This window comes from Vipera berus (assembly GCF_964194415.1).
Source record: "Vipera berus genome assembly, chromosome: Z".
In the NCBI taxonomy this organism is placed as follows: Eukaryota; Metazoa; Chordata; class Lepidosauria; order Squamata; family Viperidae; genus Vipera; species Vipera berus.
This window is the reverse complement of record NC_138205.1, coordinates 30,861,236-30,875,386: the sequence shown is the minus strand read 5'-3', so window position 1 is coordinate 30,875,386 and position 14,151 is coordinate 30,861,236. Positions and strand designations below refer to the sequence as shown.

Sequence of the window (14,151 nt, the reverse complement as noted above, 5' to 3'; positions counted from 1 at the left end):
CAATTTTGTTAGACATTACCTATCTCCCTGAGCAGTCCTCTTGACCCATGATAAAATTATATGCATACAACACCAGTCAGAAATGGCTAGTCAAGTAAATAATCTTTTCATATCTATAGTGGGAGGACAACACTCCCACCACAGAGAAATCAATATTGTTCTCCATGTTTAATATAATACTGTTGAAAGAGATCATCTATTGCAGGGCTTTTCACCCATTGTACCACTTTTAGGATATGGCAACATATGAGTACCAAAAACTCGATGACCAAAAAAAAGGAAAAAAAGTGATGAAGTACAGGTAGACCTTGACTTACAACAGTTTGCTTGGTGACTGTTCGAAGTTACAATGGCACTGAAAAAAGTGCCCCCCAAGCCACAGCCGAGCAAGACACCTGCCTGCCTGCCCGGCGACGCTCTTCCTCTCGTCCGAGGTTTTCATTGTGAGCGTTTCTGTTGAGGAGGGGTGGGGGTGGGGGGTTTGGTTTTTATTACACACACACACACGTGCTGGGTGGTTGCAGCAGGTTTTGGTCACTTCACATGACCCTGGGACACTGACCATCATAAATACGAATCAGTTGCCAAGCATCTGAATGTAAATCACAAGACCCTGGAGATGCTGCAACATTCCAGCTGATCGGCGCATCTTTTGGGCTCAGCAGAAGCGCCAGGATCAGTGCCAAGCTCCAGCTGGAGCCTGGTGCTTCTGCTGAGCCCTGACAGTCCCGAAGAAGCGCTGATCCTGGCGCTTCCACTCAGCCCTGACAGCCCTGCAGCTCTAGCCATCTCTCAGGCTTGTGCAGTGCTGCCACCAATTCAGCTCATTCCACTCCCTCATTACCAATTTTCTAGGATGGTCGCGTACTACCTGCCAGGTGCCAATGTACCACAGGTGATACCCGTACCACTGGTTGAAAAGCTCTGATCTATTGAATTAGAATGAGACGTCAACTTCCTGCCTTCCAGTATGTGAGGCAATCAGAGTTCTAAAGCCGCCTTTTTCACTGCCCTATGACATACTCTCCCAACACGCGCACACACACAAATACCTGTAAGAATGGTCCCCTTTCTTTTATCTTTCAAACCATCCTCTGGAGAATATTTTATTTTTTGGTCCATGGTTAGTTTTAGGGTTATGTTGACATTGTGAAGGTTTTCACCCTTTACATTTTAGGATTGTGAGCTGCTCAGGATTAATGATTGGGTTGGAATACAAATTACATGCAATAAGCCAGTCAATCAGAAAAGAGGATGCTGGGCCAAAAAGTATGGCTTTTAGCAAAACTCCATTTGGGAAATGTAAATACAATATTCCATGCAAAGCGGTATTATTTTTCTAGAAGAGAGATATAAGCTAGATAAAGTGTTAGAGTTAATAAGTTGGTGGCTGCACTTGAAAATCCATGCAAACGCCATAGAGAAAAGCCAATTTTATACACATGTTCATGTTGGTGCCTACATAGATTTAGCCGCAAAAATCCATGTTCTTACCTCACCATTGCAAAAGCAGTAAATCAGAGCCACGAAGAAGCCCTAACCAGAGACAGAGACAACCACAAGTCATAACCAGTTGGGACAGATTGATAGGATAAAACTTGTCTTTTAATTTACAAATAGACAGTATATATGAAGGGGAAAAGAGAGGAAATGTGTATGGTAGCAATCAGAAATCTGTACTAATGATATCTGTATGTAATTGAATTACGGTACTACTATTCAGCCACCATGTTACTTTTCAAATATGTGAATGTAATACTAGAAAATCAATAAAATTTGTAAAAATAAATAACTAGGATATGTGTAAACTAAAAAATATTGATAAATGCAAGAAAGTTATTTTTTCATTTAATTGATATAATAAGGATAGTACTAATTTAAAGATGAGACAGTAAATACTAAGGGGAAAAGAGAGGAAACATTTAAATATTTAAATGTAAAACTAGAAAACCAATAAAATTTTCTTTTTTTAAAAAAACAAAAACTAAATGCACAGGTATAGTATAAGTGGTATCTTGCTCAATAGTAGTAACTGTGAAAGGGATCTGGGATTCCTAGTGGACAGTGACTTAAATATGAGCCAGCAGTGTGTTGCAGCTGTCAAAAAAGCCAACACAGTGCTAGGCTGCATTAATGGATAGAATCAAGATCACGTGAAGTATTAATACTATTTTATAATGCCTTGGTAAGGCTACACTTGGAATACTGCATCTGGTTTTGCTCACCACAATGTAAAAAAGATGTTGAGTGTAAAGTCGCGTGCTTCACATGGAGACGGACACAGAGCTGGGGTAAAGATGAGTTTATTCTGAACAGAACGAACTGGGGAAATAGGGAAGCCTGGCGTCTATTTGTACCTGCCCAGGTGGATGGCATCCAATCAGTTCAAACCTGGGCTTCCTGCCAGTGCAGGTGACAATGGGTGTAGATCCTGGCTTCCCACCAGGCTGACCATGCCTGGGGCTGTCAACAGCTTAACTTATTAGGCTTATCCTGAGTGAGCAGTTATTGCCAGGAGCTGTCCAACCCCTCTGCTGATCTGCACCATCAGCCTCCTGCTGTGCTGTCCTTTGTGTATGCTGAGAGGCATACACTGCATTGAGTTTCTAGAAAGAGTAAAAAGAAGAGCAACAAAGATGATTAGGGGACTGGAGGCTAAAACATATAAGGAAAGGTTGCTGGAATTGGGTATGTCTAATAAGTATTCTTCCCTTTCCTTCGTTTTCCTTCCTTGCTCTTCCTTTCCTTCTAACTCTTTGGTAAAGGTCCTCTCCTTCCAAGGTCTGGACTGGAAATGACAGCATTCCTCCTTCATTCATTTTTTCCCATGCTGGATGCTAAATTTGTGCTAACTGCCTTTCATAAGACGGTCTTCCTCCTGAGATCACTCAAGTCCTCCTTGCAGTCCCAGGATGAAGAGGCTGAATGGATTCCCTCCACCCCATTTTGTGAAACGGAGTGTTTTTCTTGCTGCTTCCTGAGACGTTTCTCTGCTCATTTGGCAGGGAAGGGAAGGGAAGGGCTGAGTGGATTCCTCCCACTCCATCTTGATGAAGATGTTGAAGAGCACTGGGCCTAGAACAGAGCCCTGGGGCCCCCCACTAAACATTTCCCTCCATGTAGATGCAGTTCCGTTGAGGACCACACACTGAGTACAGCCAGTCAGCCTGCTACGAATCCATCTGGTGGTGATGCTGTCTAAACCACTTTTTTCTATCTTATCAAATAGTAGGTTGTGATCTACTTCATCTAATGCCTTACTGAAATCCAAGTAAATAATATCCATAGCATTCCTCTGGTCCACTAATTTTGTCTCTTGGTCAAAGAATGCAATAAGATTTGTCTGGCATGATCTGTTTTTGACAAACCCATGTTGGCTTTTAGTAACGGCTTTGTTTGCCTCTAGGTGCTCGCTGATTTGTTGTTTGATTATCTTTTCCAGAATCTTCCCAGGTATTGAGGACAGGCTGATAGATCTGTAATTTCCTGGACCTATTTTTTTCCTTTTTTGAAGATGGGAAATACATCAGCTCTTTTCCAGTCCTCTGATAGTTCCCCAGTGCTCCAGGATCTTTGAAAAATATAGTTCAGTGGTTCTGAGATCACATCTGCCACACCAATGTGCAGGGTATGAACAGTAAGAAGGATGAACTAGAAATTCAGGTAAATGAGGGCGGATATGATATTGTTGCCATTACGGAAACATGGTGGGACGAAACCCACAAATGGAACACACAGCTAGAGGGATTTAAATTATTTAAAAGAAACAGACTAGAGGAGGTGGAGTTGCTCTATATATAAGAAATAACTTTATCTCTACAGAAATAGAGCACAACAATGATGAAAACTGTAAACTTGAATGTATTTGGGTCAATATAAAAGGGGGGAAAATGACATTGCCATAGGTGTATACTATAGGCCACCCAACCAAGCAGAGGAAATAGATGAACTTTTTGCTAGTCAGTTAACTAAGGTATGTAGGAAGCGCATCACAATAGTAATGGGGGACTTAAAACATACCGGTATACCTAAAACCAGTTTATTGCATTTGGCAATTGTACTAAAAAAAATCTCATTCATTTAATTTGAAATCAAGTGAAAAATTGATTTAAATTATTTTATTAAAACAAATGGCAATTCTTTTATAAAAAGTTGCCTCAAACAAAATGAGTTTGACACGCCTGCTCTAGATAGTTGAATGCTCCAAAATAAATTCTAGACCAGGCCTGTACATGCAGCCTACCAAGCACCCTTGGACAGAGCACAGACTTTTTTTAAAAAAAGTAATAAAATCACCACCACTGCCCTGAAAGTCATGTTGCCTAGTGCCTCCATGGCTTACCATGGCCACAAGCTCCAACACTGTAGATGCTCCTCTAGTCACCAAATCATTGATTAGCCCACCAGCATTCCTTTGCAGACCACAAAGATTTTTAATTTATCAGTGTGGGCCTTTCCTTTCTACAAGATAATAATAATAATAATAATAATAATAATAATAATAATAATAATAATAATAATAATAATAATAAGAAGAAGAAGAAGAAGAAGAAGAAGAAGAAGAAGAAGAAGAAGAAGAAGAAGAAGAAGAAGAAGAAGAAGAAGAAGAAGAAGAAGAAGAAGAAGAAGAAGAAGAAGATGGAAGGGACCTTGGAGGTCATCTAGTCCAACCCCCTGCTCAGGAAGGAAACCCTATACCATTTCAGACAAATGGCTGGCCAGTCTCTTCTTAAAAACTTCCAGTGTTGGAGAATTCACCACTTCTGGAGGCAGGTTGTTCCACTGGTTAGTTGTTCTAACTGTCAGGAAATTTCTCCTTAGTTCTAGGTTGCTTCTCTCCTTGACTAGTTTCCATCTGTTGCTTTTTGTCCTGCTTTCAGGTGCTTTGGAGAATACCTTGACTCCCTGTTCTTTGTGGCAGCCCCTGAGATATTGGAACACTGCTATCATGTCACCCCTCACCCTTCTCTTCATTAAACTACACATACCCAATTCCAGCAACCGTTCCCTATATGTTTTAGCCTCCAGTCCCCCAATCATCTTTGTTGCTCTTCTCTGTACTCTTTCTAGAGTCTCAACATCTTTTTTACATCGTGGTGACCAAAACTGGATGCAATATTCCAGGTGTGGCCTTACCAAGGCATTGTAAAGTGGTATTAGTACTTCACGTGATCTTGATTCTATCCCTCTGTTAATGCAGCCTAGCTTTTTTGGCAGCTGCAGCACACTGCTGGCTCATATTTAAGTGATTGTCCACTAGGACAATCTGTCTCACAGTTACTACTATTGAGCAAGGTATCACCTATACTATACCTGTGCATTTGATTTTTCCTGCCTAAATGTAGAATCTTACTTTTTTCACAATTGAATTTCATTTTGTTAGATAGTGCCCAGTGTTCGAGTCTGTCCAGATCCTCCTGTATCTTAAGCCTATCTTCTGGAGTATTGGCTATTCCTGCCAGCTTGGTGTTGTCTGCAAATTTGATGAGTTCCCCATCTATCCCCTCATCCAAATCGTTGATGAAGATGTTGAAGAGCTGCACAGACCTCTTCTAGATTTTCCTCTTGCCTTTCCGAGTTAACTCCTTGGTCTGTCATTGAGCAAGAATTAACTTTGTAGGGAAGCATATTATCATTTGATGTATATTTAACATATGTTCTACCTTTATTTACAAATTATATAATATTTGTATGCAATCCACATGGCGAGGTTTGGGGAAACTTACAATAGAAAAAATATATTTTTAAAATCATAAGATTAAAACATCGCCTGGCCCGCCCCGCCCCCGCTGCCTGCATTGCACAGCCCCGCCATATAGAGTGGGCTCTGCTGCTCCCACAGCACCAGCCGTGCCAGCTCCGGCCCCAGGGAGGGGAGCCCGCCGCCAACCCCCTTCGCACCTGTGACTGCAGCAGCACCGCCCACCGCCCACCAACCCCGCCTCCTGCGCCTGTCAAGATGAGAGTTCCGGCACCTTTTTTTTTTTAGAAAAAAAGCACTGGCAGTTCTCATTTGAGAATTAGTTTTTGCTAGTATATTAAGGGCGGAAGAAGTTTCATTAGTAATTATCTCTAAAACTGCTTGCAGTCTAATGATTCAATTTAACATATAGATAGGGGTTTGATATCCTTAGCTTCCATCATTGGCCCAAACTGCTGGACCATACACCTGAATGATCCTTTCTGGAGGCCACTTCTTATCTCTTTCCCAGTCACCTAAACCACCAGGTATTTCTTTTTTTGCTCTTCCCAGCTCATCATATACTGTGACACCAAGTTTTTCTCCTTATTTGAGGGGTAACAAGAAGAAACTTGGTTTGATGGTTCCCAAAACACAAGCTCCTGTCCAGTTTAAAGGTAGCTGAGTATATGCCCTTTGTCCACAAATCCAATACCAATGGTCAGGTGTGATCCAAGGAAGGGAAAGATTTCCAGGCTCATTCCATATTTGATATAACAGTTCCTGTGTATTATGAATTAAAAGGATTAGAACTTGCGCTTAAAGTGTCAAATTTAGCAGAAATGGCTAAGATTTCTGCTAATTTGAAGGATCATTCACAAGAAAGATACATTCTGTTTGGAGAAGATGGATAGATTATATTCAGAAAAAATATGGGACTAAAAAGTTCCATTTAGCTTATGAGTTAATTTTAGATTGTCATAATTTATTATAATGGAAATTTTTCTTTTTCTTTTCTTTTTTATTATTAGTTTTAATTATATGGTATTATTATTGTATTGGAGTTAAAGTGCATTATGTATTTGATTATTTATATAGTTGGTTAGAAGGATTAGAACTGGACAAATTTTGGTTAGACCACCAGGAACAATGTGTAGGTTTAGTGTGGTTGCACAACCATCCAGATTCAGAGGCCAATTCTCCCATTGGTTCATGATAAGGGGAACCAGTTGGTCAAACAAAACACCTTTCTTCTATCACAACACTTTGCAACATAGAGTTGGTCTCTGCCAGTCCTCCCATGTGAAGTTAAATGAAGAGAAGTTGGCAATGGGCATTTCTTTAGCTTCCCAAGGCCATTGTTCTCCCATATTGGTTCCTCCACAAACATAGAAGCTTGTTATGTTTAAGCCTGCACCAATTCTTTCTGCCAAATCAATGAACAAATTTTTGGTAACTGGAGGTATTTCAATCTTTTGCTTCATAGTTTCCCAAAAGACACTATGAATGGTAGGTTTAGGTGTCTCTTGTAAATGAACAGTTTTTACAATAATTCTTCCATAACGGTCTCTACCTTTTCCTGAGATCCCTATTCCAAAAAGGTGAGACTTTGTGGGTGGATCTTTGAAATGTAGGCAAATAGGGGTGCATGTCCCTAGAGCACAGTCAGTCCTAGTAGCACCTTCAGTCAGGTTAAACCAAACTTGATTGTAATTACGGTCAGTGGGGAGACCTTTTGTCATTTTCATGTTGGATGTTACCAGTAGACAAACTGATTGGGTGAGACTCCAAAAGCTTCAGGAGCCGGTCCATAACCATTGTTATTATATACATATTTATTTTTCAGTAATATAAGACCTTTCCCAATCTAGGGAATCACAACGGATTTCATAGTTATCATCTGGTCCTTGGTCTATTGCTTTGGAAGTATCAAAACAGAAACATTTCTGGACTTTGGTCAAGCATAGTGTGATTATAAAGCAATTGTGTACCATAATTATTCCCTGGATATGTATATACCCATGCTTTGAAAGTGTACCTAGCTCCCTTTGGAGTGTGACACACCACTTGGTTATTTCTGGAACAGGTGTCATATTGTGTCTGGTTATATATGCAGGTAGATTTTATTCCCTGACTTATGTAATCCGAATGGTAAACCAAAGTTTTAGTAATTTTAACTCCTGTACGAGTGGTTTTTATATTCTTTTGACAGGATGAGTTGTCATCTGATTTCACGCTTCTCTTTGCTCTGTGAGAAACATGACATTGCAAAGCACACTTGCCTATCCACCCCGCAGTCAGATGAAGTGTGGATGTCACTATTTTTATACCTTCAGTTCCACACTGGAGGGGAAAGAGGATGGCAGGTTGCATTTTCAGGGAGGGACAGATCCCTACCCTCAGAGTGTAAGCTGCCATTCTGCATAGGTATTTGGGTGCTTGGGACAGATAGTCATTAATCAAAGCCTGTTCCCAGCCATTACGTTCTCCTGGATAACATGGGTGTGCCTTCTGAGTGACCAAACTTCCAGACCATTCATTCTTGTTACTATTCATTACATATGAACATTTTCCCTTATAGGTTCCCACTCACCAAGCTCCTCTTTTATGCAAAAGAGAATGAGACATGCCAGGTTTCCAAACACCAAGGTTGAGAAAACAAAGAACGCTGGTAGAGTCCTGCTCAGAAGTTGGGGAAATAAAGTTCAGGATCAGGATCATCAGAATCCCTTTCAGGTGGAAAATGCTGGAACCACAGTTCGTAGTCATCACTGTTATATTCCTCACCTGTCATGGGATATGGAGTCCTCGATGACAAATAAATCTGGCAATGCCTCTTATGGAAGGGAACAGCAAAAGACATTGGAAGCAGTAGACTCATCAAGCAGTTAACACCACTAGGTCTGATGGGAGAGTGGTGAAGTCTACTCTGGCTTCTAATCACCAAATGCAGTTTTATTTTCCAGTATATCAAGCAGCAATAATCCAAAGCGATAGGCAAATTGCAACGAGAGTAAACAACAAGAAGTCAGGAGTCTAGATCTTTGAAAAGATCTGCTGGTGATGCTGGTGTTCATTGCAAACGTAGCTTTAAATCGGTGATAGGTTGACACTCCCACTGGGGAGTGGAATCTTTTTTAATCTGGAAACGTGGATCCACACCTTGATGCCTTCAATTTTAGCAGCTGTGGGTGTGCTGAGAAGAACCTGGTGAGGATTTGACCATTTGGCACTGGTTGCGCTTGGGAAAAGTTCTTTCACTTGAACCCATTCTCCAGGCTGGACACATGGTGGCACTGTTGTCACAGGTGGTAAAGTGTCCTGCACCTGTTTAGAAATACGAGACAAAACCTGGGCCAGTTTCTGCAAATATTGGGTTATGTTTATTTCTCCTTCATCCCTTGATATTGAACGGGATGAGAAAGGTCTACCATAGAGCATCTCAAAGGGTGACAGTTTCCACTGCCCTCGAGGTAATGCCTTGATTTGAGTTAAAGCAATGGGCAAAACCTATGGCCAAGGCAGATGGGTCTCTTGGCATCACTTGGCTAAATGGGTTTTCAATGTTTGGTTAAATCATTCTGCAATGAAGATACCAGGTGATTCCTAAGTATTTACTTACTCCCTGAACCACTTGGGATGTAAAGTGTTTGCCATTGTCAGATTCAATACTTCTTGGTACTCCAAATCTTGGAATAATTATTTCTATCATGATCTTGAGAACTTCTTTAGCTGTTTGGGTGACTGTGGGTTATGGTCTTTGGCCATCCAGTGAACATGTCAGTTAAAACCAAAAGGTTATTCTTTGCTCCTTTCTTAGGCATTTCTGTAAAATCAACTTGCCAAGCCTCTCCTGGATAGCAGGTTATTCTAGTAAGTCCTTGTGGGATTTTGGCTCCCCATGTAGGATTATTCTTCTGACATACTTCACACTGATCCATTACTGTCTTACACAGTCTTTTTACATTCTCAAACTTTGTACTTTGTCTCTAACTATCTTTTCATCACTTTTGGACCTGTGTGGGTAGCCTGATGAACTCTTCTCACTATTGGCCAAACTAGCTGTCTAGTCTAGGCAGTTGTACTTTATCATTTACTACCCACAAGCCTTCTTCCCATCCACTACTTGCTTCTAACTTATCTCTGCCATCATGCAAAAGGGGAAGGGAATCAATAGGTTCTTCTGGTATTAGTGCAACTGCACAGGTCTTGGTCTCTGGGATCAGATTATCTGATTGTGGCGTATTGATTTTGCTTCATTCAGCAAATAAATCTGTTCTTCTTTGGTTAGAACATCATCAGTGTCCACCTGCAAAACAGATAAGGAGGGAGAGATAAGACATAGGGAGGGAGAGATAAGAAATAAGACACATTTGCATCTGGCTCCTTCTTTCCCAAAACTGGGTTCATGAAATATCATTCTACCAAACTAATCCTGAGAAAGAGAAATACAACTTTATTTGAGTTTCATTTCCAAAACAAAATAGGGTGATTAGGTCTGCTCTGCAAGTTCTGAGGATATCAAATCGACTATCAAATCAACACCAAATATAATACAGTAATTGTTATAGGACAGATACATAGAGAGGGACGTACAAAATTCAATCCTAAATAGTGATCAGTCTTCATTCATTCACTCATTCATCACTGTATTTTGGATATCTAGTCCAAAGTGAAGATGAAATGGGATAGAGAAAATGGGTTGGCACCCAAGGAGTCCGAAGACTGCAGCTAGAACCAGCTGAAGATGATACTTCTAAGGGAAGTGAAAAGGGGAAATTCTGCTGTACACTATCCAGCTTCCAGGAGTTTTTTCTCATTGGCTAGGTCCCCAATACAGAAGTTCTGCGTCTCTTTTACACCTTCTGAATTAAAAAATATCATTGCATTCTAGATCACTGGCAAGAAAAACCACACTGCATACATGAACCCCCCTCCATTTTCTGGATGGTTCACTGACATTCTGAACATGATTGTGCCTATATAATTCAGGGGTACGTTTTGCAATGCCTGTAGTCTCCGCTGCTTAAAATCATAACAAAATCATGTTTGATCCAATAGTTCACTTTACTCCTGATCTTTCAGAAATTAACAGTTGTTAATACAATTACTTCAACTGTTAAGTGAGTCATGAGGTCATAAAGTGAATCTGGCTTCCTCCACTGACTTTGTTGGAAGCCATCTGAGGAGGTTACAAATGGTGATCATAGGACACCAGAACAGTGCAACCATCATAAATACATGCCAGTTGCCAGGTGCCCGAATTTTGCTCATGTGACCAAGAGACTGCTGCAATGGTCATAAGTGTGAAAAATGGTCAAAAGTCACTTTGGTCACTAAACGAATTGTAAGTCAAGGACTACCTGTATATAAATTAAAATTTTGCTCATGATTGTGTTCTATTAATTCTTTTGATTGCATTGTACAACTGCAGCAAATAATCATTGACTATAGATATGGATATTAGTATGGCTATATTGATCCATCTATTATTTTTCTGGCTTGCTTGCAGGAGCATGGTGGCTGAGTCTTTGGAGAACCAGATCTCTAACAATTCTGGGGGCATCTGGGTTGAAGAAATAGAGATTAGTATAGATATTGGATGGATGGATGGACGGATGGACAGGGTTGAATTGAGAGAAATGCATAACAGCTTAAGCAATCTGAGAATGGCTAATAAAAAATGCTCCCTGAATTATCAGCCATGAGGGATGGTCCAGGGAAGCCAAGCTTTTTGGTGGGATCAGATACATGAAAAGCTAGGTTCAGAGCACAACTGTGAGATTGCATTGTGTTAGCCAAGGACTGACTCATTTCCTGTGAAAAACTGTCAGGAAATGGGAGAGCTCAAGTAAGATAAAGCAAGGCAGGACTAGAGCTCACTCAAGTGGGCTCCTGTGATAACAGCTGCAATTAAGTTGCTCATCTGCCTAGGCCCTGTTGCAAATCTTGATAAAGACTTTCCCATTAATGAGATTTCCATTTCATCTTCGATAGCCCCTGGGGGCTGGGGCGGGGTGGTGGTGGTGTATTTATGGGGGAGCTGCAATAGGGCCCTGATGAAACCCCAGCTGCTAATGAGGAGATTCATTAGGGACAATGCTGATGACTGTTTAGCACTAGGAATAAAAGGCATGCTTTTCAGATTGGACATGAACAAAAAGTTATAAAATCAAAAGCAGAGAGAGAGAGGTATTAGCAGGTTCATGTCTTGGAAATCATCCATGCAATATAATATAACATCTATGGGTTCCACAGTTGCATGGTGGGATGGGTGGGTTGGATGAGTGTGGGATAACATTTTAATTATTATACATTTTTTGAAATACAATGGGTTTGCGTGTACTTACTAAGCTACATTTTAGTTTTCTTAGTGTATTTCCCTCCATCACAATCTGTAAAATAAGGTTTACAGCTAAGATGTGTAGACCCAGCTACTTGTTACTTGTTCATCAAATCATGGTCAAGCATAGTCTGCTCTTTCCCAATCTCCTGCCCTCTAGGTGCACAGATGCTTCAGTTCCCAGCATTCCAGCCAGCTGCAGCCCAAACCCTTGTGGAGGGCACCGAGTTGGAGAAGACTGGACAGTGGCTGAACCTTGCTTCAAGATCATCGGCAACAATGGTTAAGACACCTGGCTAGTAAGAAGGAGACCATGAGTCCTAGTGCTGCTTTATCCAGGAAAGCCAGCTGTGTGACCTCGGGCCAGTCCCTCTCAGCCCAACTCACCTCACAGGCTGGTTGTTCTGAGGAAAATCGAAGGGAGGTGTGCTAGACACCTTCTCCACCTTGAGTTATTTGTAAAAACAATAAAGGTGAGATACAAATAAATAAATAAAAATACAAGCGTGTATTAAATAAAAATGCAGCAATGGTACAGGCAGTCTTCAACTTACAACAGCAGTATTTTTCAAACTTGGCTACATTAATACAAGTGGGTTTCAGCACCCATAATGCTGGCTGGGGAATTCTGGGAGTTGAATTCCACATAAGGTAAAGTTGCTACATTTGAAAAATACTGCTTTACAGGACTTTGCTGTTTTAATTCCTTAGTCCAGGGGTCAGCAACCTGAAACAGTGAAAGAGCCACTCGGAACCGGTTCCCTCACAAAAGGAAAAACTGGGAGCCACAAAAAATGTGTGCGCATGCGTGCACATGCGCACATGCGCAGAACAGGGTTTGACTGAAGAGTGAAGCCAAGGCGAGATATGCACCTACCCTGCATATTTGAATTGATTGGTTGAACCTTTTTACTCCCACTTTTTTGGGGGGGGACTGCACATGGCAGAGGACTGGGAGCCGCAGGAGACGGCTGAAAGAGCCGCATGCGGCTCCGGAGCCGCGGGTTGCAGACCTGTGCCTTAGTCAGCAGCTATTCCATCACCCTAGTTGCTTGTTGCAAGAACTGTAACTTTAACAACTGGTACTGCTTTTATTCATTCTTTCCTCTCCTCCCCCTCTCAATCCCTTTTTCCTGTGGGACAAATGTAAACAGGAACTAATAATGCCTGTAAATTAGCCCAAATGTGATTAACATAACTTTCAAATACATCAATAAATAAAATCCTTGCGACATACTTGTTTATTTATCATTTTAAACTACCTTTGTGAACCTAAGAGAGGAAATGCCGCCTTGTGGTCTTAAAGGGCAATTAGCTTCCTATTGTGAGCTCACTGAGCTTGCATAAAGATTCTTCTACTGTATATACATAGAATAGGTCTTTTTTTTTTTAGAGATTTCAGCTAAATCTGAGCCTAGCAGCATTTGTAATTCAGGTAATGGCTTAGAGGCAGATGCTCTTAGAGGCAGATGCTCTTTTGTTGTTCCCCTCGCAGGGACTCAAGGATGATTCTCCTCTACCTCATTCCAAAGACATTTTGGGGGGCAGAGAACATAAGTTTCACAATATTTATCACTCCTCTTATCTGATAAAACCAAAATGTACCCAGCTAAGTTTCCCAGTTTTGTGCTTCATTATATGCTATTTACCTTACTTGTGGTTGAAGACTGATACATTTACTTACTTGCGTTTTATATCATTTTGTTAATTTACAATTATACTTCTATCCTTGTATTTTTATACTGTATACTTCATTCTTATGCCTTGTTATGACACACACACACACACACACACACACACACACACACACACACTTACTGCTTGTAGAATTGACACATACAGTATGCATATTTTATATTCACTTACTTTTTAAGATTGTATGGCCTTATTCTTGAATAAACTGTTTGATTTTGATACATTTAAGATGGGACAAACTGGCATTTACTTCCAAATCCTGTTCTGGAGAGCCGGGCAGCAGGATGACTGTACATATAAAAATATAGAAAATATATATTTATAATAATTTTATCCAAGAAATTAAAGATAGTGCACATGGACTTTATTTCATTATTGAAATTAAGTGCAATCAGAAATAAATGGGAGTATAATCCTCAAATAAAGTTGAATC

General features: G+C 40.6%; 1 long non-coding RNA gene across 1 annotated transcript; it reads left to right on the top strand.

The window, feature by feature from the left end:
- Positions 1 to 3,646: 3,646 nt before the first annotated feature.
- On the top strand, positions 3,647 to 12,217 carry LOC308678514. The gene is made up of 3 exons (XR_014028673.1): positions 3,647 to 3,663; positions 10,575 to 10,674; positions 12,184 to 12,217. It is a non-coding gene; the product is annotated as an uncharacterized lncRNA (long non-coding RNA).
- The last annotated feature ends 1,934 nt before the right edge of the window (positions 12,218 to 14,151 follow it).